General features: G+C 41.3%; 1 pseudogene; it reads left to right on the top strand.

Annotated features, from left to right (window-relative positions):
* The window catches only part of LOC134062000 (neural cell adhesion molecule 2-like), a 285,110-nt pseudogene that overhangs the window by 233,023 nt on the left and 24,896 nt on the right, over positions 1-27,191 (top strand).

The following is a 27,191-nucleotide window of genomic DNA, read 5'->3' as shown; positions in this document are numbered from 1 at the left end:
ACGCACCAGGCTACTTATAATATCAAACCAACACGCACATGCATATGAACATAAACACACACACACTCACACACACACACACACACACACACACACACATAGACACACTCACCAGGGGTCATGTGTCAGTTCTTGACCCCACTTAAGCCTTTTGATGCTGAGCCACTGGTCCTCTGGTATTCTGGGAGGGCAAGTAACTGTTGTCTCCTTCTCTTCTATCACTTTCTTCTTTCTTTCCTCTTGCCTCTCTCTATCTCTCTCTCTCTCTCTCTCTCTCTCATTTTCTCTTCCAGGAAACTCCCGTTGAAAGAGGAGAATGGCAAGGAGGTCCTCAAGCCGGATACCATCGAGATCAAAGTCCATGGCGAAAACAGCCACCACACAAATGCCGGCGACAGTAAGGCATAATGTGCCCCCAGCCCCCACCCCGCTTTGAAACTTCACCCCCTCCTCAGTATCTTTTTTCCCCCCCGATCCTGTTACGGAGATTGACCCAGTCCCGCTGCACTGAGACCAAACCCAAGAAATCAAGTAATGAACCGAGGATGAAGGTAGAGCTCAAAGGGGATAAAAAAAAAGATCATGGAACTGAATACGGACATCCTCCAAGAACAATGACTTTACTCAAGTGTGGCAGCACTCATTTGTGAAGAGGAGCATGTCAACAGAAATGATTTCTGTGTGTGTGTGTGTGTGTGTGTGTGTGTCTGTGTGTGTGTCTGGGTGTGTGTGTGTGTGTGTACGTGTGTACCCAAGTGCGTGAAATGCCTGTGTGTGAAAACTTGAGAGAGAGAGGGGCGCCGTGATGGCGATTCTGTTGCGGCTGATTGACGATTTTGCTGATTGTGTCCCAGTGATGTTCTGTTGGCTCTTCCGGCCCCACTCCTCGTGTGTTTGGTAGAGCTACTGTGCGTTAGTTTGTCTTCATGCCGTGACGGTGGCTTCTTCATCCTACTGCTTCAGAACCAACAGTATTTCTTTTTTTTCCATCACAATGCTTTAAAGCTTGTTTTTTCTTATGCACTGTATGTACGCACAGGTGGGAATCTGATTGTGTGTATGTGTGCGTGTGCGTGTGCGTGTGTGTGTGTAGGTTGGGTGTCCCAATCGCGTGTGTGGGAGTGTGTATATGAGGACTTTATAAGACTTTGTGTGAACCTGTTTTGTATATAAGTTGAGAGACTTTAAATTGCTCTGGCTTGTACATATTATATGAAGTAGAGCTCTAGTTACACAGAAGTCAGTTAAGGAACTGAGGGACCCAGATCAGGTGATATTGAGTATCAAGACACCATAATCTACCAATCAAACTCATGAATCAAAAGATTTATATAGTTATTATTTAGCATTCAAAGATTTATTTTAATTTACATAAATGTATAAATCTTTTATCATGCCGTAGGCCATACAGGATTAAAATGAAGTATTATTATATTTGGAGAATTTTTGAAGGATGTTTTAAGGACAGAGAGAAAGAGAGAGAGAGAGAGAGAGAGAGCAACAGCAAGGACTCTGCTTTTCTATCGCACCAGCTTGTAAGCATAACATGTCCTCTTTATTTTTTTCCCTTTCTGTCCTTCTATTTGCACCTGATTGCATCATGTGTTTAAAAAAAAGAAAAAAAAAAAATGTAATATGTGGTGATGTGGCGATATGATGTTTTGCTTTGTGAGTGAAAACGACCTCTCAAATGCGGAGCCCCCCTAAGGAAAAACAAAACACTGAACCCCCCGACCCCCCCACCCAACCCACCCCCCCACCTCCCTTCCATTATTTTCAATGCTCGGAAAAAAACAGCATCACTCTGCTCTTGGCTGGGACTGGAGAGAATTGATCCATTTGAGGTTCATGTGTGTGATAAGACGATGAGAATTAATAGCGCGGCATCTGAAGGAGACACAGCTGGAAGACCTTGCGTCGCTGCTTCAGTAAGTTGCACAGACAGGAAGAAGAAAAAATAAAAAACTCAGATGCTGTACTGTGAAAAGAAGGGAAAGAAAGTTGAAAGCCTCGCATTGCAGATTTAGTTTTGAAACGCTCTTGTCTGTATGCTTGTACTTCTGTAGTGTTGTGTAAATAATTCTGGACAAAAAAATAAATAAATAACAAAACAAAACAAAAAAAACGATTGGAGGGAGGGCAATGTTCCCAAAAGTACTGGGTGATTCACAAGAAGGATCAGTCCTCTTCAAAGCAAACGCAACTTGTGCGTGCCTCTATTCCAGTCCCCTAAGGATTCTCAAGCTATTATTTTTTCAGTTCCCCCCACAGCACCCAAACACGTTTGTTGTTTAATTACAAGATCGCTTTGTGATCAGGAAAACGTTTATTTGAGATTATTATTAGACATCGCCACAGGTAATTTCTATGCATTTTTCAGTGTGTTTCTACTTTCCTCTCCCTGTGAAAATTGTAGCCATGGTAACAATCAGAGGCAGTGGCAGAAGCTTGTACTTGTTTGTTGTTTTATTAGGATTATTTCCAAGCTGAGAGAAAATATGCTGTTTTTCTTATTTAAGTTGTGTCTCATCTTTTGGACTGTGCCTATTTATATGTGTGTGTGTGTCTGTCTGTCTGTCTGTCTGTCTGTCTGTCTGTCTGTCTGTCTGTCTGTCTGTGTGTTTGTCTGTGTGTGTGTGTATGTGTGTGTGTGTGTGTGTGTGTGTGTGTGTGTGTGTGTGTGTGTGTGTACCTGAGGAAAACTTTCTGTTTAACAGTGAGTCTCCATGTCAAGTCTTTTGTCTGTCTGATTTCATGGTGGTGGTTGTTTGTCTCCTTCCTTTACCGCAGAAATGAAGCTGGATCACTTCCCAGGTAAAGCTAATGAAAAATATGGTTACTGCACCTCTGGTTACCATATCATAGAACTCAATATTTAGATATATTCTGTAGGCCAACACTGATTTGATAGCGTCTTGATGTCCATGATATTGGCGAAGATATTTTAATGTCATAGTCATGTATTGCGCCATGGCAATGGCAAGTTACAATTCAATGACCAATGGCAGATATTTACTGTCATGGCGTGTGTATAGCCAGTGTGGAGAGACAGGGAAAAAATTAAGCATTGTCCAACGTGATTGGCAAACGGTTACATTCTCTGCTAGTGCTCCGCACCTATGCCACCCCCTGGTCCGACTATACAGTATGCACCAGCTGACTCTGGTCCATGTTAAAGGTCAATAGATGGTCCAGCAGTCCCGTCTGTCTCTGTAGACTTCTGTCCAGTGTGTCCAGTCTAAAGATGGTCTAAACTGGTTGTTCATGTTCATTACACTTGTTCAAACATGACAGTTTCCATACCTGTTTGGATTTTAAGGGAGTGAGGTGTGTGTGTTTGTGTGTGTGTCAAGAGAGAGTGTATATATCCATGTTGTGTTTGTTTATGTGTGTGATTGTAGAATGGGGCCTTGTGGTCTGTCTCTTGTAAGTATCTCCTGTAATTTAATGCTGTAAATAAATGTGTTCTGGTGTACAAACATGCTTGTACTATATGCCTGTTTGGTGTCTTTCTTCCTAAACAATTTAAAGAGCATAGGTTGCATCATGGGAAACTGCCCTTGACTGAAATGCTCCACCTTCATTGTCCTAATTCATTGGACTTGCAGTACAGTAACATTGAGATGCATTGTCAGGCAACCGTATTTCAAGCAGAAGTAGCATCTAGTTTCTATTATTTCTTGGCAACTATTTGTTGCAACTTCCACTCAACCCATTGTCTGTGCTGTGTACAAACATTATTTCAGACACCTCTCATTTCTAGTTTTTGGTCAGAGCACTCTTTAATATTTTTCCAAGCACGCGCCAAGGGTGTATTGTGAACTCTATTCTTTAATGATAAATCGGATTATTTTGATTTAGTGTAATTTGTGTCAAAACACAGGTCGCAAATGTTTCAAAACAACAGTAAACATAAAGCTTACATTGTTACTATTTGTTTGAGTGAACAATGTAATTACCTCACAAACCCACGCAACCATTCACTCTTTTTCACCGTAATCACACATAATTACTGTTTTCTGTGTTTTTCTTTTCCACTCTGTTTACATGATATCTGTGACTTTTGTTCGTTTGTTTGTGTGTTTATGTTTGTGTGGTTGGCAGAGGGCAGCTGTGTGTTTGTGTACTCACCTTTAGTGTTTGTTGAAGTTCTGCCTTGCCAGTGCTCCATCTTGTAATTGGATGGTCAACCCATGAGAGACACCTGATAGTCATTTATATTCATTGGTTTTGGGGTCAGCAATTAACATGCAAATTTTGCAAAAGAGTTGATTACGTCCTCTCTAACTCTTGGACCCTGGGCACCTTTCCTTGCGTGTGGACGGAAGTTAGCTGGGCTCTGTGGCGCCCAAAGGGAAGGCTTCTTTCAGTGTGTGCAGCCCTCACAGCTGAGGTGAATACCAGATTTGGGCACGATGTCCCTCTCTGCTGGAACACAAAAATAACGTCCAAGGGACTTGGACTGGCATGGCATGGACTGGCATGGCATGGCACTGCGGATGCAGATAATGGTGCTCCCTGGCAACACTTAAAGGTCATCCTTTCCTCATTATTGTAACTGTCTGGAAATATTTGTTGTAATTGCTTATTACCCCTTCATGAATATTTTGGATCCATTTCTGATGCCCTCATGGATCTTTTGTAGATTGTCAAAAAAAAAAGCTGTGTCTTTGGAGAATGTGTGATCATAGGCTTAATACTGTGTCATTCCTGTCTGCTGGGCAAGGCCCCGTCTGCTTTTGGCCTGCCCACATGATTCTGTGTGTGTGTGTGTGTGTGTGTGTGTGTGTGTGTGTGTGTCTGAGTTGTGTGTGTGTGCGTGAGTTGTGTGTGCACATATAAAAGGTATATAATAGTGCTTACTAAATATCATGTTTCAGATGTACCTACAGTTAACCTGAATAGCTAATCAGTGTTTCCCACACATAGACTAATTTGTGGCGGTGCGCCACAGATTCAGCACCGGCCGCCACATATTGCGTTTCGTTATTCATTTTTCATTTATTTATTTAGTTTTTAACGCTATTGAAAAACACGAAGCATTCGTTAAACTTAATTTCCTTTCCCTGCTCTCCCTCTCTGTCAATCACGCATCTGCCGCTCATACACACAAAGACACGCACACACACAGCCCCTCCCTTCCGTGCACACCGCGTCTGTCTCCATCAAAACCAACGATATCATCCCTGGAAGCGTGGTCGCACTGATCCACATGACGCTGCTGGGGTGAAGCATTAAGTTCTTCCGCAAACTTTGTAGACTGTGTGCAACTTTTCCAAACAGTAGATGTAAACTCATTCTCCATGGCCCGCTCTCGTGCGCGCTCAATGGACAGCCGTCCTCGACATGCACATTTAATCTAGATAAAACATTCACAATCGTGAACGCAATGACGCAAAGAAGACGACTAGCTAAATTACTGTTAGATCCGTTTAGCATCATTAGTAGGCTATGCTGCAGACATTTGATTAAACTCCTTCTCAATACCAATGTTTTTCAACTCCAAGACTTAAAGGGGCCTGTCCCAAGGAGAAAAAGTATTAGCTTACCTGAACAGTCCAACCAGTAGAGTATGATAAACTTAGCCTGCTACTTTGTTTACAATATTTAATTGGAGGCTTTAACCAGACAGCTGAATTTAAGAGGTGGAGTTATAATATGAATAGTAGGCCTAGGCCATAATCTGCATAAAGATTGCTGTTATGAATATCAGAAATGTCAGTATATGGAATGTAGGCCTATAATAGACTAATTATTCATAATTACATAATGTGTGTGTTTCAAATAAAGACAAGCTTTACATCTTGTTAAAAAATTATTCACATTCTATGACAGGAGAGCGATAAAAAGGCGATGCAATGAAAAACATGGGTGCACATACATCTGGTGCCGGTACACCCCCCCCCCCCCCCCCCAGACCAAGACATGGGGCGACCACCACACATTGCCTTCTAATCTGTGGGAAACACTGCTAATAGTGGAACCTTTTTTCGCTCACAGATGATAAAGATGTACACCATACTGTACACAGACTCCATAGCACACATTAGAACGTTGCTTACTAGAACAATTTCTTAGAACATTAGAACATTACTCAGGACATTAGAACATTACTTAGAAATATGCTCGTGTGATCTTCTCCTCTGTATCTTTTCCAGTTTCCTCAGTCAGATAAAACGGCTTGTTGTTGCTATTTGGCTGCAAATGCACATGATGTCAAAGGCTGCTGTTGTGAACATCATTTAGATGAACTGTGAGAGTACATTGGCTGAAGTCTGCTAAGTACTTGTATATGAGCAGAATGATGAGCCCGAGACCACAGGCTTTTCTTTCAGCCTGTGGGGCATTCGCGAATCATTGATCTCAGAACCGTTCTTTTTTTTTTTTTTGGTTTGGCGTGTTGCGGTTTTTTATTAAGACAAAATGAGTTTGTATTAAACCATCCACTGGAGAAGGTTAAAACAATCAATTTCTTAAATACTGAGCAATTAGCATGTAATTGTTCAAGCAAAATGAATTTCCATTTGAAGGTGATATGGGAGTCAGTGGTTGAGAAATACCTGATGCTCCTCTTTTCTTTCAAGTATAATCACTAACTCTTCCTCAGTTTTGTCATGCCTGCCAGCCAGTAACCTGGAAGTGCAACAGATCAGGAGTTATACCAGACACATAAATGTTTGCTGTTAGCCCATGCATGCTTTCGCTACAGTTATCGATCCATCGATTCACATTCAAATGGCCTAACCAATGTTCTCCTCAGGACCTGCACAGAATACAATATATGTGAATGGAATTGTGAGGCTATTCATGGTGGATAACGACGCAAAGAAAAGAGGCCAGCCTAGACTTAGTAATGAGCCAAGCAGAGCCACCGGCAAGGCAGATTAATTAATTACTCTCTGACATTTATGGAAAATAACCTTATGGTGAAAATATCAGCTAATGAATATACATGCGGTGCAAGCCAGGAAAAAAAACATGAGACATATACAGAAGCCATCAAGTCTATTTAGGTTCATCCCCCTGGGCCTATGTCATTACATACATTCAGACTTGTCCCCTCGAGAAGATCGTTGGGAATTGCAAACATTAGTGTAACCAGTGGTGGATACATTAAACTAGCAAAAAAAAGAAGAAGTGAATACTCGTGTATAATGTGTGTGTCAAAGGTAATGAATTGAGTCACACTGAAGCCAAAGGAGTTTATCGTATTAGGATGGGCATCTGTTGTGTCTGTGGAATTCCAGCATGTTTATCACTGGGGATGCTGTTGCGGGAAACAGTTTTTTATTTTATTTGTTTTCCCCTAAACATCATGAGCCACACTGCACCATCCCATGGTGGGCTAGAAAAGCACTCGGAGAGCGCAAACCTCCGCCAAGCAAAAACATAACCGCCTCCTGAATCCAGACGGTGATACGGATCACTCCTTAAATATAATCGTTTCTTTCTTGGGTCATTTCAGACTTTCTCTGAAAATGTCATCGAAATACATCCGTAACTTTTTGAGTTATCTTGCGAACAAACAAACAAACAAACAAACAAACAAACAAACAAACAAACAAAAAACAAACAGACAGACAAACAAACATAGCCTTCTTGGCGGAGGTAATATTCCTCCTTCCTTCCATTATGGGACACAGGGAGAGTCTCCCCAATGACCAAGCAAGCACATATGTCCTGTACGAGACCAGACAAATGCAGCAGAAGATGTATGTCTATGTTGCACTAATGATGCTGCCCACTGCAAGTCTATCCACCTCTTTCCTTAACCCGGAAATATGTATCGTTGCGATGGTTACGATGCTGTTTTCAACTTCCGTTCATTCTGTTAACATGTGCGTTCTCCATAGCAAACTAGGTTATGCCTCAACTTAGATTTCGTTCGAAATGTTGACAATTCTGCCCTCAGCATGTATATACTGCATCACATATAACCGATATAAAATAGAAAAGTTGACTTTTATATGCGTTATGATATGTTAAGCACCGTAAACCGTCACGTTAAAACAGATACAATGCAGCTTCGCCGGAAATAGAAAACCGTCTCGGTGTCATGGCGACCCCCATTGTTGGCTGCGGAATATCGTGGATAGGTCAACGTAATCCAACACTCTTCTTGGGTCTGCTAATTGAATTACTGTTGCAGAACACATGGTGCACACAAACACACACACACACACACACACACACACACACACACACACACACAGACACACGCATGCACACACACACACACACACACAAAGACACGCACACACACACACAGACACACGCATGCACACACACACACACACAAAGACACGCACGCACACACACACACACACACACACACACACGCATGCACGCACACACACACACACACAAACAAACACAGGCATGTAGGCTCAACACATTATGTCATGTATGCACATGCACATCGTAATGTAAAAAGTCATTTACAAATGATGATAGGCCTCGTTCTTAAATGCTTACCTTGGCCAATGCAAATGGCATGTTTGCCAGTCATGACAATCTTTGTCAGTGAGTGGACCTGAACAAATCTAGTGTCTGTTTTCTTGTGTTGGCCATTGCAATGTGTCTAGTAGGCTAAAAGAGATTAGCGATGTGTGTGGACATAGGAGGAGGATGACCTTTGCTTGTAATTAATTGCTCTTAATTTACCCCCATCTAATCTAAGCTGATAAATGAATTTTGAATGCTATGTTGTAGTGATGCGCGGGTCGGGTATTTTTTCAACCCGCGGGTCCCGCTGTTATGAAATTATATTGTCTATTTTGACAACCCGCCCCGGCCCGCACCCGCGACTATTACATCGCCTGTAAACTGGCAACAACAAAGGCTATGATTATGAATATGAACGATAATCAGGTCATTATAACAAGATGATAGGCTACACATTTCAAAAATCTAGAAATACAGAGCAAAAACCTACAAAGCAGCGTTTGTAATCTAGGCTAAACATCATAGCCTGCGAAATAGCTACGTCCGAAATAAGGAGATTGAGGCGGCTGAAAACGGAGAAGAACTTGAAGACAGTCAGTGTTGTTAATTTGATCCTGGACAGATAAAGATTCATCAGTTTGGCTAACTTAGCCTACTTGTAAGCTACTTAGTGTAAATCGACATTTCAAATAGCCTATGACAGTCGAACAGACAAGTTATGCATGTTTGTGCAAAGTAACGTTATGTGGAGCCATATGGAGGAGGTGGATCATTGAATTGAAAAGGTAGGTTAAGGAATTGTTTGGGAAATAATAACGGTCGGCTAGTCATTGCTAACGTTAGCAATGCATTATCAGAGTTCGTTTCTCTGTCATTATGCTGAGGAAAACAACATTAGCACTTGCCATTGAAAGCTAGCAGCCTGTTGCTGTTCCTGTTGGATCCTGCAGCAAGCTGTCAACCGCGACTCAGAGGGGAGGGAGAAGCGATACGCCGCGCAACAGTATTTTGAAAGTAATTGCAGTGGGCTAGCCTACTCGTTTTGGCCACAATCCTACATACGGTTCCTTTATAGGCTATAGGGAATTGCACGCCACATACATGGATTTTAAAATGTAATTTTGTTTTTAATGACCCGCCCCAACCCGCCCCGCAAATAAAGTGATAATTTCTTTACCCGCCCCAACCCGACCCGCGGGTTACCCGCAGGGTCCGCGGGTTACGGGCCGACCCGCGCATCACTACTATGTTGGGTTTTCTACAACAGGAGGATCTTTGTTACTTTTCACCTTCGAAATGTTACTTCTTTCAGGATCACCAGTGAAAATAACGTGTAGCTGTTTTGCCTTTGTTGCATAAAAAATGTAAAGATAGATGTTTTTTTGGCAAAACATGAAGCATAGAAAGTGTGCAAACTCTACTCTGGCTTCAAAGTCAAACTATCAATACCAATTTATCTCCGTTTTAGCCTTCGAGGCTTGACTCATTCAAGCATGTGAAAAACACTTCAGCTGCTAAGCCCGAAGTCAGGAAACAGAATTCCTTCTAATCTCTCTCAGTTGGAATCATTCTACTGCAGGGACACTCACTTCGGAATGAGCAGAGAGCACGCTGACTTTGTCAAGCAAACATTAGGCTGAAATGACTGAATGTTTATGCGTGCCACTGTGTGTGCCATATTTGTCTCTGTGCTCCCCCTCCTAATGACTGCTTTTCACCGACTTCCCAGAAGGTGTCCGGGGGGGGGGGGGGGGGGGGGGCGAACAAACCCCACGGGCTTACAATCAGGAAGGGCAATCACAATTAATTTATCGCTCTCCATCTTCGCTGATCAGTTTATCTCACTCAGGCCACGTGTCAATCAGTCTGCTGTCGCGGTCCATGACTTGAGAAGGTGTTCGTCATTCTCCGCTAGTCTATCACGGGAGTGCGGGAGTGTGTGGCGTCGAGAGCCGGTCACCCTGATGGCGCTGTTAAGGTGAGATGACGTCCAGGATGGCTGCCAAAATGAGAGTGGATGAGGCTGTCAGAATCGATGGCCCCCGAGCTGGGCTGTCACTCCCCTCCCACTGCCCCTGCGTCAGCTCTCTCTCTCTCTCTCTCTCTCTCCCTTTTTCCGCTGTCTCTCTCTCTCTCTCTCTCTCTCCCTCTCTCTCTCTCCCCTTTTCCTCTGTCTCTCTCTCTTTCTCTCTCTCTTCTCTCTTCCCTTTTCCTCTGTCTTTCTCGCTTCTTACTTCTCTCTCAATCTGTCCTTCCTGCTTGCTTCCCCTTCCCTCCCCATCTCTCTATCTATTTTTTCTCTCTCTCTCTGTCTCTCTGTCTTTGCCCCTCCCTCTCTCTCTCCATCTCTTTCCTCTTCCTCTGTCTTTCTCTCTTCCTCATTCTCTCTCCATCTGTGCTTCCTGCTTCCTTTCTTTCTCTCCCCCCTCAATCTCTCTGTCTATTTTATTGTCTTTCTCTCCGTCTCTTTTTCTCTTCCCCATTTCTTTCTATCTCTGTCCTTTTTACTCTCTCTCTCTCTCCATCTTTCTCCCCCCGGTTCTTGCTCTCTTTCTCTCCATCCCCAGGCCTGCTGGGAGAGATGAGAAGAGGTGTGGGGGGGGTTAATGGCGGGCGAGAGGGAGGGAACAGCAGGGGTGGGCGCTCGATGGAGAGGAGACGTGCCTGGGCACGTTCCCCACTCGCCGTCACCTCACTCGACTTCTAGCTGCTGATGGGTCGCTCGTGAACGAGCCCGTGTGTAGAGCCAGCTCCTCTAAGTGAACGATAAGAGCCTGCCCCTGTTTTGATAGCAATTTTTCTTTTCTTTCCTGTTTGTTGATTGGTTTAACACAGAATAGAATGGTATTTTGCCACGCTGCGCCATGGACGAAATGAATGTTGTGTTGTGTTATGCATGCAATACAGCCAATCACTTGCAGCGACCGGCAAGATGACCATCAAGTTAAAAGAGATGGGTGGAGGGGGCTGGCAGAGGAGATTACAGATGGAGCGAGACAACATCAGAACACTAGATGGGTAAGGGTTGCATGTTGCTGGTTGTTTTTGTCAGTTGTAAAGGTTTGTATAGAATACACTGAACAGAGTGGTGAAGGGGTAGAGCTTTTGATTTGATTATGGAGATAATGTAGAAGGGCAAAGATGTGGTGAATCTATTGATTAGAAGTTGTCGAGTAGTTTTGTTACATGTATGTGAGCACAGACACACACACACACACACACACACACACACAAACAGGCAAACCCAACTCCATTGGGGGTGAGGGTAGTCATAGCTTAAAGATTCACTACTTTTCGCTAAGATTTAAAAGCCAAAAGTGATACTACATGAAGAGCTGTTAGGAAGCTGAAAGAGCCGTCTCTTATTGTTGTCACGTCAGACCACATTTTGATGTCTTTATGGGCTTTGTCACTTGGCTCAATTTCAAATTGAATTTCTCTTTGACGTTGAATCTTTACCAGCATGTCCTCCACCCCCCGCCCCCCCACCCCACCCCCAAACACACACACACACACCTGAACTGGACCTTTCTTTGCCACAGACAGGAGCAGGTTGTGTGCAGTATCACATATAATACAGCAATCCCTGAGGAAATACACTGCACTAAGGAAAAATATGACGTGAAGTAACACTTTTTTATGAATCTCTTGCGAAAAATCACATTTCAGGATGCGGTTGGTTGGTGTCTGTGTTACATCAATTGTTTATACAGTAGAATCACATATTGAAATTATTGCTATTGTGAAAAACACCTGAAAACACACCTAGTTAACTATCTATCTCCTTGATAGTGATGGCACTCAGAGGGGTAGCCTAATCTAACAGGAAATGACAGGGAGCGGAAAAAAAAAGAAAAAAAAACTTCAGAAACTTCTCTTTGTTGTTATCTTAAGTTCTCAATTCTCCAAATGACTACTCTCCCAATTCAGCTCGACATTCTCCTCCTCCACAGGTGGCACGTCAAAAAAAAAAAAGAGAGAGAGAGAGAGAGCTTATCATTTTGTGTTTTTTTTGTGTGAAGCAAGTGTGTAACAATGCTTTACAGAATGGCACCATTTACAGGCAGTTTACCACCACTCTCCCAGTGGACTGCCATCCAGAAGCAGGCTTAACTTGAACCAGCCCCTGCGCAAAAGCCTGACACTCAGAGGGGCAATTTGGCTCCAGCCCCCTCTATTTATCACCGCGGGAGCCGTCACAAGTCTCCATCAGTCAGCGGAGGATACGACTCAGGACCATTACAGAGGCATTACGGACCTCGCGATGACCTCACAGTGGACCTGATAAGAGCACTTGCTGGCAACAAAAAACGCCACTCTTGAAACGCTGTCAATCTCAGCAGCTGAGCTGGACTTTGTCTGGTGTCCACATAGGATAGTGTGTCTGTCCGATGATGGCCCAGGAGAGCCGTTCAAGTCTGTATGAGTATGCGCACAATACATTAAGTTTCAGAAAAGTTGCAAGACAAAAAAATGTTGACATAATGTAATCAGCTATGTAAATAAATATTATGGGGATATCTATTAGTTAAATGTTTAGCCTAGTCACCTCTAAGATATACTTCCATAGACATACAATGGGCATAAAAAAGGCTGATATAACACAAAAAGCTACCCCAATCGCATATCACATAGTTAGCAATTCTAGGCCCCTTTTAAAGTAATTAAAGTAATTCTGGCCAGAAAGAAAGAGCAAGGTAAAGATACTGTAAAATCAGAGAAATTGTACACATTTAGTTTCTTTTTTTCAACACCTTTCATGTAATTGGAATGTATCATAATTTAAAGTTTCCATCTTGAAAACTCTCTTGACAGCCTATTGCCATTAATTGGCCTCTTTGGGGACCTGATAACACTTAACTGCCAACGATGGCCAAACTGTATTTCATATTTAATGAGACATCTAGGAGTTTATCCTCACTTAGAATTGGATTGATCTTGACACTGCAGCATTAACTAGATCATGCCATGTCAATGATGGACTAACGTTGTGTTTTATGCAAAATATTATAGGCTATGTTCAGTTTGAGCAGCTTGTTTTCCATTATCAATGGACAAGACAAAATCTTTCACATCCTCCTTTTTTTATTTTAGTAAAGTCTGCTTCAGTTCACCGCATGTCTGACGGGGGAAAAAGTTCTGACTCAAAAGTAAAACAAGAATAAATGCATCAATCTTTGTTCCTTCATTACATTTGCAAAATGCGCAACGTGAGAAAATGAGAAATAAAGAAATTAGCTCCTCATTGCCACACCTGCAAATGAAATGAAAGACTTGCTTTGTCAAGCCACTTATACACCATGCTAATGGCATTTATTTCAATAAGTCATAAAGTTGATTACATATTAATGCGCTCTTCAGAGAGAGGAAAAGCAGCCAGATCATTTACTCCGTGTCACTCACACCCATCGAGAGTCTTTTCCCCCGTTCTCCCCCCCCCCCCCCCCCCCCCGCACTTGATAGGGCTTGATCAAATTAGGCTACAAATGCACCATGGTGCAAAATAAATCTTTAATGGTGTGTTTAATGGACCTTGCCAGGGCTCAGATGGAGATGTGTTAAAGGCTTCTGATGTGCGTGGATAGAACATAAAGATGGACGTACGGAGGAGGGCATTCTCTCTCTCTCTCTCTCTCTGTCTTTCTGTCTCTCTCTCTCTCTCTCTCCCTCTGTCTTTCTCCCTCACACACACACACTTACACACAAACACACACACACACACACGCTGTAGTGGTGTCCTTGACTGACTCAGGCTGCGATGCCGACCTCACAGCAAGACTGTCTGTCCTCCGCTGGACGTCCACGCCTTCTCCTCCACGCAGGCTGACCAACATCTGGCTCACTATGGGGGGGGGGGAGGGGTGGCGGTGGGGGGTTGAGACATTGGCCGAGGAGGAGGAGGAGTAGAGGAGTAACTGACCTCTTCTAATAGGTGATGCCAATGTTCCAGGCTTATGGGTCATTTACGGTCAACATTAAAACATTAAAGATGAACAGAAAACTTAGTCCGACTCTCATTTCATCTGCATTCTAGATACGGACGAAACATAGCGATATTTTAAATGGACTATTTTCATATCAAACGGGTGCGTAAATCCCCCACCTGCTCCACTGACTACCAAGCCCTGCAACTTCACTTTAGCTTGACTTGACTTCAAGGTCATGGTCGTGCTAATGAGACCAGACACCCACATCTGGTTCTCAGCGGTAGCCTCACTGACTCTATAAACAGGGTCTTCCTCTAATAACGTAGGGACTCGGCCAGGTGTGTGTGTGTGTGTGTGTGTGTCTGTCTGTGTCTGTCAGTGTGTGTGTGTGTGTGTGTGTGTGTGTGTGTGTGTGTGCAGAGGTGGGCACAAATACATCAAAAACTATTTTGTTACAAAATACAAATACTGGCTTAGAAAATGTAACAAAATAAAATACAAAATACTGATATGAAAAATGTATTTAATTAAAATACAAGTAATTAGTAATTAGAAAATACAAAAATACCCCCACAATAATCATGGTATACCAACTTTTAAAATAAACTACAAGAAATCCTATTTTTTTATTGGCTGACAGAGGCCTAAATTCTTTACTTTGGGCTGAAGTAGCCTGGTCCTACCATACTCTCGTACATTCATAATGTACAGAGAGTCTGGCCACTTTCCATTGCCAAGCATGAATTTCCTTGAATGTGGACACTTTATTGTTTAAAACAATTGGATCTGCCCAGAGCCACTCAGATCTGCCATAACCAATCGCTATACGTTTGGTCGCGAGGAGACATGCTCAAACTAGCGACCTCAACATCATCGTTCTCAGCTACTCCCTCTGTTTGCTGATTGGACCTGCACATTTTTGTCTTGAGAAAACCTGTGAATATACCGCAGACCCAGACTACGTAGTGAAGTGAAATGAAAACTGAACGGAAGTACGTAGGAAGGCGGAGCCAGGCTACCCATGACGTAGATCTAGTAAAAAAATTTAATCAGCATCCCATATCAATATAAACGATGATTGAACTGACAACAAGCAGGCTTTGCAACAGTGGAATCAACTGTGATAAAGCAAACTACCCCCATGATTTTCCATGTTCAATGAAAGTAGTACGACAGATTGAACAGGTTAGCCTTTTTAAATTGAACAGCATTTCCCTTTTTGTTCTATAAATGCATGCCTTTGCCTTCATACATGACTGACAACACCGGGGACAAATAAAGTAACATCCTGTAAGGTGTCTCAATAAACAGAATTAATTAACTGGGTGGTGAAAACTCCTCCATTATTTCTGCAGATCAGGACGCCTTGGTTGATCCCTTACATAAATCCTCATGTCAAAGGTTATGTTCATGGGGTTCATGTCATGTTCTCCCTCAGTGTCTTATCTGTATCGTTTTCAAATTTTAGTCTTGTTGCACTTGACACACCTGACAATTCAAGCTCCTGAAGTCAACTTTCAACAGATGATGACAACAGAAAAGACACATCTAATGCTTTTAAGTTGTCTACATGGTGACATAAAATCAAGGCTGGTTCTAGCCTGCTACATCTGGGTGGGCTGGAATAAAATAGCAAAGCAGTAAAATTGGATCAAAATGGACATAAACACATACGCATGTTGAGATGGGTGCTCAGGCCTATGTGTTTCAGAGCTAGACAACAATGAGGTTGAATTTACAGAATGTTTCAAAGTACAGAGGTTGCTTAAAGATTGTAGTAGCGGTGTGGTCTTCATCAATTTAAAGCTTTTTAAAGTATTACACAGTTATGTACCAGCCAGCTATCATTCCACTCAATGCCATCTCATCTACATCCAAGCTGGGCTTGAGCCCAAGAGACATCACCGGTCACCCTCCCTATTCTTACCGAGTAACTCCTAGGCAACAAGAGACCACAAAGAAGAAAAAACAAAACAACGTACAAAACCAGGTTCACCAAGATTCTGACCTTTGGCTCCCAGACTATGATAAGCATAGTACAGTATATTGTCATGATTATAGGTAAGAGGCTATATTTAACTGAGTGATGGATTTTTGGCTAATTTGAGGGAGAAAATGACAGATTTTTGTTAAGTATTTAAGTATTTGAAATACTTTGAAATACAATCCCTCAAAATATTTTGTTACAAATTACATTTGATTTTTTCCAATCCTGCAAAATACGAATTACAAAATACACTAAAGTAATTAAATACGTATTTAAAATACATATAATTGAAATACTGCCCATGTCTGTGTGTGTGTGTGCATGCGTGCGTGCGTGCGTGCGTGCGTGCGTGCGTGCGTGCGTGCAAGAGCTAGCCAACCTGTATAACTAACTTTTTCCACCTGAAGCTGTTTGTAACATAAACATTTGAACTGACATAATCGGATAAAGCATGAGTTTTAACATAGAGTGTACCAGACAAAACAGCATTGCCAGCAGAGGTTTGAGGCTATCTTTCATCAATTCAATTGGCTCTTGTTATACAGTAACTGAGTAAAACAGGCCCTGTAGGGTATACTGGTGGCAAAGATTATCCTGTTTAAGCAGTAGATGCTGGATAATCTTCAACCCTGAACTTTTGACAGTAACTGGCCTTTTCAGTGCATAATCTGATTCAGCGAAAAACAAACAAAGTTTAAAAGAATATTGCACTGTGGCCAAGAGCAAAAGAATATTCTGAAAAATGCACTTGAGTTGAGAGGATATCTTAGCCTTTGTAGCTCCTATATTTTTTCAGCATTTTGTTTGATGTTTTGGAGTGATCTCGCGTTAATTATTTTAATGGTTTTTGGAAGAAATATAAGATGGAGACAGTTCTCCTTTGAAGTTTGCAATGCAAAAATCATATTATTGTGTAATGAATGGGAAAATAAAGACCACAGAGGGCAGAGCGTGCTGCTGAGAGCCCAACACGCCATCTGGAGCACCCAAAAGAACTGTTAATATGTTGGTTCAGCATAATTGATTCTCCCTTCATCTATCTGCTAATTTGTGTGATGCTACATTTTCCTTGTGGGCCCAATCCAACACTGTGTGCTGCTCCAACTAGATAGAAGTGCCAAACATTGCAATAAAATGTTCTGGTTAAAAGGAATAAATAAATAAATAAATAAAAACACTGTTAATGTCTCTTCTTCCAATTACCTTGTTGTCATTATGGACTCAGGGGTGTTTGTGTGTGACTTGAAAATGGAAAGACATGTGTTACCCTGAAAGCTAACCAAATATCCTGTCTACATTATATTTACAATCGCTCTATTTATTTTGAACTGAGCTACATACTGTGCTGCTACATACTTTTAGTGATCAGAAATACATTAAATTGAATGATACTTGGCTTATGCTACAAAGGTTTAAGCATGTCTAGCCTATACTTGGTACTTATACTTAAATACAGTCACCATACCATGTATTTACATTTTTCCCCACTGTCTTCCAGTTTTAATATTTCACGTAAAATATCAGTCATAACATTTGCCCTACATCGGCCCTGTCAGTCTCTGTACTGTTGTCCTGTTACCCTTGCCCTTCCAGCAAAAAATATGTTTTCAAAGCATCGTTTGGCTTGCTTGAAGGCAACCTTAGTGATATTAGCCTATTTAAGATAACAGAATTGTTGTTGTGAGAGTAGCCTACGTTTTGATGCCAATCTGTAGCCTAAGCGTTAGACCTAGCTTTACACCTCATTTAGTGCAGTTTTCAGAGTGCTGTTAGCAGAGGAATAGCAACAGAAAGATGCATGTTGAAATGTTCCTGTATTTTTGGTGAGTAACTTGAGGAATGTCCTTTAGTCAATAACGGCATTGGCGGAAACAGTAATTAGTTAGATCATCCATTACTGAAAATTGTAGTGCCTTTAGTAACATTGTTTATTTGTTTTAACTCCATCATTCCCATCACTATGTAAATAATATACTGTAAATAAGCAATATAAATGCAGTTTATAAGTAAACAGTAAACAGTACACCTATAAGTTCACTTGTAGGCCTAGTGCACAAATGAGCTACTTGAACATCTTTACATCTTTAACATTTACATCCGCTAGATGCTGAAGTAGAGTAGATGAAGGGCAAAATCGTAACAAAAGTGTTTTGACATCAACCAAAAATGGAATATTGCATGTAGACATTGTGATATTGTCAAATGACTCTTGTCAAATGAAACTTTCCAAATAATTGAATATGACAAAATAACAACAGAATACAATGAGCAGCAGCAATATTGGTACCCAATAAACAACAGCAATCATTTTAATTTCCCAAACCCCAAGAAACCATCAGGGCTGTAAGACCAAGAGCTTCTCTGTGTGTATACCATATGCACAGCCACACTAATCAGGTCAAACCACTTTAACTAATGAGCACTACTCAGCTTCACAGCATGCTTTGTTTTCACCACACAGCCAGATGGATTGCAGAACACACAGTGCAAAACCATCCTCTATCTAATACATCTCAACACATCGTAAGGAACATTAACACATGAACATGGTGGTTGGAACAGTTAGAACACCATTTTGTTTGAGATGGTTAGATATAGGAGACCATAGAAGCATGGAATATAGGATGACTTGAGTTCAACTGACAGGTCAGGGTGGGCATCCTGATTTAAGACACTTGTGGATGCACTTTACATGGCTATACAATGACTTTTGCTATTCACAATTCAGCCTATTCCTTTGTCCCTGACAGAGCTGGGATTGATAACGGTGACGTATAAAATCTGGCATGGTCTTGACTCTTGAATCTATCAACCACTTTCAATAGACGCAGAGAGAGAAAGAGGCACTTATGAGTTTGCTATTCACAATTCAGCCTATTCCTTTGTCCCTGACAGAGCTGAGATTGATAATAGTGACGTATAATCGACCATCTTTCAATAGATGCTGAGAGAGAAAGTACAAGGAAATCATTTTGATAATGGTGTTTTTTTGCCTATGGGATGACAGCATGTACAGTACATTACAGTGAACCACAACCACTCAACAGGAATATTGATTTTGTTACATTTTGTCCATGATTCTGGCCTAGGCAAAGATACAACTAATTCAGTTCCACGCTGTTAGCTTCCTCTATAGACCTCCACCACCCACCACATACTAATTAAAGGTATTTTATCCTCTCACCACTCACCATCAAACCTGTAAATGTCCAGTCCTCTCCTGTCGGCAACAACTGATTGTTACACCTCCAGACCTGCAGCCCAAGGGCCATAACGCAGAGAATAACATCACCTCAACGCAGAGAGAACATTCCCATCTGGTGGGCAGTCATCGGGGCAGCCTTTAATGGAGTGGAGATTGGCTGGATTGGTCCGGTCTCCCAGCGATAACTCAGGTTTATGGGCATGTCATCGACTCATCGACCCTTCCAATGCCTTTTCTTTTAATGGAAGATATGGTCCGATGAGGCAGCTCAATGGGTGTCAAGGGTATATGAACCTGGGACTGTAAGTGCCATGAACCTACAAATCACATTCATGTATTGGTTCAGAGTTCATTTTTGCTTTATGACCTTGGGGGAAGTCGGGGGGTGGACAAGGGTTAGGCCTCGAACACCTTAAGCATTTGTATTAAAGTACCGGTAACACTCCATAATAAGGGTCCTTAATAAATAGCAAACTAGCCATTAACTAACCCTTTGTTAATATTTGTTAACTGTTACTAAAATATCTATTTGCCACAAGTTAATGTTTTTTTCATCATTAATTAAATATTAGTTGTTTGCATATAATCTGTATGTTAATGTTTTAACAAATAGAAAACAATCTATTAACTAATATTGTATTAATATTTGTTAATAGTTAACTAAATGTATTTTTTGGCACAAATTAAGTTATTTCTTCCATCATTAAATGTTAAATGCTTATTTACAAACTATATGTTAATATGAAAGTTAATGACATATTATTATTTAACTAATTGTTATTAAACTGTGATTCTACCTATCCCAATATGAACCACTCCTTATAGGACCCTTGAAGTAATTGGTTAAGCTTAATTAATATATTAGTAACATATAACTATCAGTATGGAGGACCCTTATAATAAAGTTGGTTAAGTGTAATTAATATATTAGTAATATATAACTATTAGTATGGGGGACCCTTATAATAAAGTTGGTTAAGCGTAATGAATACATTAGTAATATATAACTATCAGTATGGGGACCCTTATAATAAAGTTGGAACAGTAATTATTAATAATTTACAAATATTTATTATAACATTTATCAACGATAGCAAATATTTTACACTGGATCTCTCTCACTGGAAATGAATGATCTCAGCACACATTGTTGGGAAGGAGGATGAAAATGCTTTATTCATAAAGTCAAAGAACTCTCAAATAGCTTTTTGCTTTCTACTGGAACACTGACCACTGATGGTCCACCTGATGGTCTCCTGGAACACTGACCATGTTAACGCAGTCAATGATAGTTAAACTGATCAAAAAAGATTAACTAGAATGACAACAGAATGTATAAAATATTAAATAAACAGAGAAAGAGCGAGTGGGTTCAACCAGAGAGTGAGAAAAAGAGAGAAAGACAGAAAGTGTTAGTGAGGAAAGGACTTGGAAATGGAAATGTTGGTTTTGGATGGAGTTGATTAGGCTAAGTGGCGTCGGTTAGCACACCCGTGATCGAAGCAGTTTCTTCCTTTAATTTCTTTTATTGCGTTGCCTTCAACAATTGCCATACAACAATAAAGTTATGTGTGGTCTGTAAGGAACCAAAGAAGCCATCATTAGTAATACGGTCACTGTACCACATAATCACTGTCTAATAAACAAGGCAGGCCACATGTTAAACTAAGCACCCCATTTGCATCCAATTCTCATTGGCAATTTACTGTCACATAAAGATAGCCTAAATGAACTGAATAGCTGATATCTTTGTTATATTCTATGAACATAACCATATCTCAATCACACACACAACATAAGACAGGATACATGCATTGACATTACTAACCAAAGTGAAAGTATAGGCTACTGTAAATTTCCCTTAAGGCTAATCTCCGCTTAGCATAACGCTAAGTTAGCATTCCAAACGAGCATGACACACATCCATATCCCACCAACAACAGGCCCTACACATGACTCAGCCTAAGTATCTCGGTTACTTTCACTTACTTCGTGTTTTGCACGCACACAAGGTGTTCACACAACTCAAACTGTAGGCAATAGGCAGCAAACTCGTTCAGTGATATAATAGCTGCTAACATAATGGCCATAGACAGATAATGGCATGGACTCCACCAATGCTGTAACTTGGGAAAACTAACATGAGGCTAAAGTACACAGTAGGACGTTTCTAGGCAACCACACTCTCTACAAAATAAGAGTCTTTCATACAGAGTGAGAGAGACAGAGCACAAGAAAGAGTTCGACGGAGAGTATGAGAGCGAAAGACAGAATGAGAGACAGGCAATAAAAACGGGCAAAAATAAAATACAAATAATAATGTCCTCTTTGCAGGATTGATTTGCACTGACTTCTTTAGTGTAGGCTAGTTTTCGCATCAATTTGCTAGCCTACATCTTTCAGGACCTTGGTGAACCTTGTGAGTTTCCAGTGTGAGAGACCCATAGCCTACTGATAGTTAGTTACTAATATATCAATTAAGCTTAACCAACTTTATTATAATGGTCCTATGAGGAGTGGTTCATATTGGGATGAAGGCAGAAACACAGTTTAATAACAATTAGTTAATAATAATATGTCATTAACTTTTATATTAACATATAGCCTAGTTTGTAAATAAACATCTAACATTCTAATGTAAGAAATATAACTGTTAATTAGTGCCAAAACAACATTTAGTTAACTATTAACACAATATTAGTTAATCGATTGCTTTCTATTTGTTAAAAACATTAACATACAGTTATGCAAACAACTAATATTTAATTAATGATGAAAAAAACATTAACTTGTGGCAAATAGATATTTTAGTAACAATTAACAAATATTAACAAAGGGTTAGTTAATGATTAGTTTGCTATTTATTAAGGACCCTTATTATGGAGTGTTACCAAAGTACCTAGTTTTGCTATCTGCTTTCTGGGATTGCATTTGTGTCTGCATATTGTAGGTCTTTCATCCTAATTTCTAACATTAATTTGCACTAATCTGACATTATCTTGATCCTAATACTACTCCTAAGCACATCCAGGTTGTCATATTACTCTGTACTGTGAAGTCTGTCTTTCTGTTTCACTGTTATTATTGGTGACTCTCCTAGAGATAAGTATCCCCAAGCTTGGCCCTGGCAAGACACTATGCGACCGCTAAAAGTATTTTCTACTTAAGTTAACCTGACCTCTGAGTGGGCATCATCTATTATCGTATCTTCTCCTCTTTGGGTTTCTTCTGGTATGTTCATACAGCAGACAAACTGGGTGTGCTTAGCATGCAAAACAGATGGAGCACAGTGGGGGAATCAAAGTTCAAATGCTCCAATTTGTCACAGACACTGTAGCTCTTTAATGTATGTGTTGCAGCAGGAGGAGGTGTTAGCGTTACCAGGGGAGTAGTCGGGGGCGATAGGGACTTCCCTCCTCCGGTGTGACCCCTCTCGGGAGCTTGTTATTCGCCGTGACCTCACATCCTCCCTCGGAGATCACCCACCCACACAGCCATCCCGAAGGGGATACACACGCAAGCCTTTCGTGTCTTTAGTATCACACTCTACTTTCCACAAAGGGAATCACACACAGGGGAAAACCCTCGGCAATTGTTCATCTAATTCCTACCATCGCCTATATCCACTCTTTTCCCAGCATCCCGCCACTGTGGCTTACTTGATTAATTACACACCGAAATTGGAGCATGTTATTAGACTGGGGAACACCTTGTAATGCCAATTGCACAAACAAGTTGTAATTATTTTTTTGCTCTTTCCCTCGTGAGCACTACACTGGCTAGAGAGCTAAGGCCTGAGCATGCTAATTAAACCGTGCCCCAGGATTTGGCCACAACTTAATGAAGATGTCAATCACAATGTCCTCCCAACCCCTTTAATACAAAGGCACTGTTCCACATAAGATAATGCATGATGAACAAGTATTATTTTCTGTGTAGAAACATTTACCATCATTCATTTTAGCTAAATTCGTATTAGCAAGCTAACATTAACCTGGGGTTGTGTTATTTGCCCTGCTGGAGCAGAGAATGATAGGGTGGACGATGAAAGCATTGATATTAGCGTCAGTTGGATATAAGTACAGACACAGGCACAATGTTCTAGAAAGGGCTCAATTCAGCATCAATGTAGTAATGATTTTGATGTCTATTTATCTAGTCAAAATGGACAATTACTATAATTGAGGCAAATGCACACCAATGTATGCACACAAGTGTGTTGAATGTACACAGATCTCAATCAGATATAAAATGGCCACCACCATTCCAAGGATTTAGTTGGACTTCACAATCCAACCCCTTGACTGTCATTTGTGTCAGGCCAGGTCTATAATTCCCACATTGTCGTTTCACGCAAGTGGTCTTTTGTGTTTTCGCTGTTGTGAATTGAAAAAAGAGTAATATGTCAAATTCAAACTACAGCGGCAGGATAGACTGACTCCTAGACAATTAAGCTGATTCTTCAAAGGTAAACCAGATCAGGGGTGGTGTGGAGCGTCTGCGCTGTATAGAGCATCTCCATTGCACTGTGGGAGGCCCCACTAATTAGGCTCTACCAAAGGTGCCACCACAACCAGGCACGCACAACAAGGGGTTCCTTTAATTCAAACGCCCTACATTTATTTTGGAGAGGCGCCAACACACACACTTGTTCACACATGGAGCCAGAGACAGCATCAGTTTACATCAAGCTGTCATACCGCCCCCAATTAAAGATACATATTACTTCAAAGGTTGAGGAAACGCATGAGACATGTCACAATAGGCTAATGTCCTACTTTGTAGCTGTTGAATAGCCAGATATCTCCACAAATGAATTATATTCCAACCAGCAAAGGCACTGGTAAAAGTTCCTTTTGAGGTTGCACTTACAGGTCCCTTTTGATTGCTGTTGCTCAGACCTGAATGACTGAGCTTGTGCAAAGGCACCTCAGCATGTGAGCTACAGACGATTAATTTGAAGGACAAAAAGGCCACTGACTGCATACGCTCCATGTCACCTCTTGTGCCTATGTATGATGTATAATATGGTCTTCATGCCAGTCCTTGGCTGAAACACTACACAGTACACACAAGCCAAATTGTGGGGTCTGAGCAGCAACAGTGGCAAAACCAGGACCACTGAACTTCCTAGAGGGCCGTTCACACCAAGAATGATAACTACAACAGTCAGTAACTATAAACAAATATTGCTCTCGTTAATATGAATGATAACGTCGTTCACACTTAATCTGTAACGATAACGACATAAAGAATGATATCATTGGGATCACTTTCAGAGCGATTTTGAGAATGATAAAAAAAGCTAACAGCCAATCAGAACCTTCATTAACAGGAGAGACATTGCTTATCATTGATCTATGTGTGGGCACCTTTATCGTTATGGTAAATAGTTATCGTTATAATTATTGTTCTTGGTGTGAATGCCCCTTAACAGGAGAAGAGTGATCTCTGGTTGAAAATACTCATGGTCATTGGCAGTCCCAGCAGCTTGGTCCCACTCATTATTGGCTGGATAATAAAGTGGAAAACAGCTTCAGACAGTTAAAGTCCTACTACCATTGTGTGCACTTGTGATTTCAAAATGTGATAATTAAAATTAGCTCATTTAGTCAATGGTTGGAACAAATATGTGGTCTGCAAGGTAAAGGGTGCTTTTACAGGTGAAGTCATTGATCGTGGCACAAGGTTACTGACAAACAGACAGGAAAACAATCTTACAAGGGTTGCACGCTGCCTCCCAAATCATCCACTCTCACACCCAACCTCTCAGATGGTAACATTGCTGACACAGGTCCCTTTAAGGAGAGGACACTTTGGCAGTGGTTTTGTTCCCTCTGCCATAGGCTTACACAACTAATTGCCCTAGTGACCTTGAGTAGATCTACATGAAATGTACAGTTTGTATCTGCAATGTGTGTGCTGTATGTGTTGAGGACTGTGGGAATCAATGTAATGTGTCAATGTATAGTATCTGTATGTACAGTAGAGTATCTGTATCTGTAGCTGTATCTGTTGTATGGATGATGGTATGTGTTATTTCTTATAAGGAGGTAAATATGTTTAACTACTGCAGTTTCCTGTTGAGTAAAACCAGCTCAGAGTGACTTGCGCTCACGTTGGCTTATGAAGCTTGTTTCATTGGAACACCAGACCAGGTGGTGGTTATACTTCATCCTGGGGACACCCATGAAATGACTGCCTCGTTACATGCGCAGCAGTTCACTTCCTCGCATCAATACAGATGCAAATACACCCGTATCTCTCATTATACAGTACACTGTGCGTGCCTTCTGCTGTTATACTTTGGCCTAACACCCAGGGAAATTGCCTGCAACAGCCCCTACCACCGATAAAGCTATGAGGCTGTTGCTATGGCAATCTATCAGAAATAGGTGAGTGTTAGCAGACATGAATTTAACCTTGGGTACAGGGGGGAACAAGAGAAGGTGGTGGGGGGGGGAATGAAAAGTTGAAACTTCTCCCCTCCCACTAATCTGTTGTGTTTGTTTTCTCTCTCTCTCCCTCCCTCTCTCTCTTCCTCTCTCTCTTTACATTCTTGGGAGAAAGTGTTTTGGTCAGGCTCACCCGTATATATCACACTCAAAGGGCCAGTCGATAAATCTTTGAAAAGAAATAGCATCCGTGCAACTCCTGCTCCCCCAGCAAAATAATTCATATTGACGGGGCTGAGTGCTATACCGGCCCGGTAGAACGGCTGAGATAACACACGATCAGCCCACCAGGGAGCGAAAAAGAGGAAAAAACACAAACATTTGGCTCTTAGGTTCCACCTCCATGTCTGAAAATGGAGATGTTATTGTTGTTCTAAATCAACAGGGGCCAAATTAGGTCTGTTGTCTCAACCGTCTCATATAATGAGGCCAACCAGGTATTGGTGGGGGGGGGGGGGGGGGGGGGGGCTGTTTAAGAATTGACTGAATAATCAGCGTGTTGTAAGAGACATAACAATAAGACAAATGGAGTTTGTTACACGAGCGTTTCAGAGGGGGCAGAATCGTCACTAGAGTCATTATCACAGCAGTGGTGTAGCAGTCGGCAGAGCCTCTTCAGACCTCTTAGACGTAGACTATGATCACACAATCATTTACCTGAGTGATACTTCTGTGTTTGCTCTCCAAAGTCATAAATCAAACCAAGTCAATGGAAGTCTGTAGAGTTAATGGCTTTTTCTGCACAGAATGAGCTTACATACGTTAAGCAAATGCGTTCAATAGTCATGGCATGTTCAACAGACGCACACAAAACAAATCTGAATTCCTCCCTTATTGGAGAGATTGTTCCTTTTTTTACAGGGTAATCCTACAGTGTACAGAGACCTAATCCTCCTATTCTTGACAACATGAAGGGCAGCGTCAAACGGTTCCTTTAGGCTGGCCGCCTTCTTTCACCGCTATATGTTCCGAGTCGTGCCACTAATCTTGTTATTTTTATTTTTTTCTTGCTTTTGGAGGGAGTGTTTATCCAAAGAAGCTTAGAGTGCGAAGAGGGCATGCCTTATTCTTCTTCTTTTTTTATCAACTCCCGAGCTTCATATGAAATGAACTCCTGACCTTGCCTTTGCTCCATCTGAGGAGTGACAACCAGGGTCTCCGCGTATCTCCTG

Source organism: Sardina pilchardus, chromosome 17 (genome assembly GCF_963854185.1).
Source record: "Sardina pilchardus chromosome 17, fSarPil1.1, whole genome shotgun sequence".
Lineage (NCBI taxonomy): Eukaryota > Metazoa > Chordata > Actinopteri > Clupeiformes > Clupeidae > Sardina > Sardina pilchardus.
Note: the sequence above shows the minus strand (reverse complement) of the source record. Positions and strands in the feature narration are given on the sequence as shown.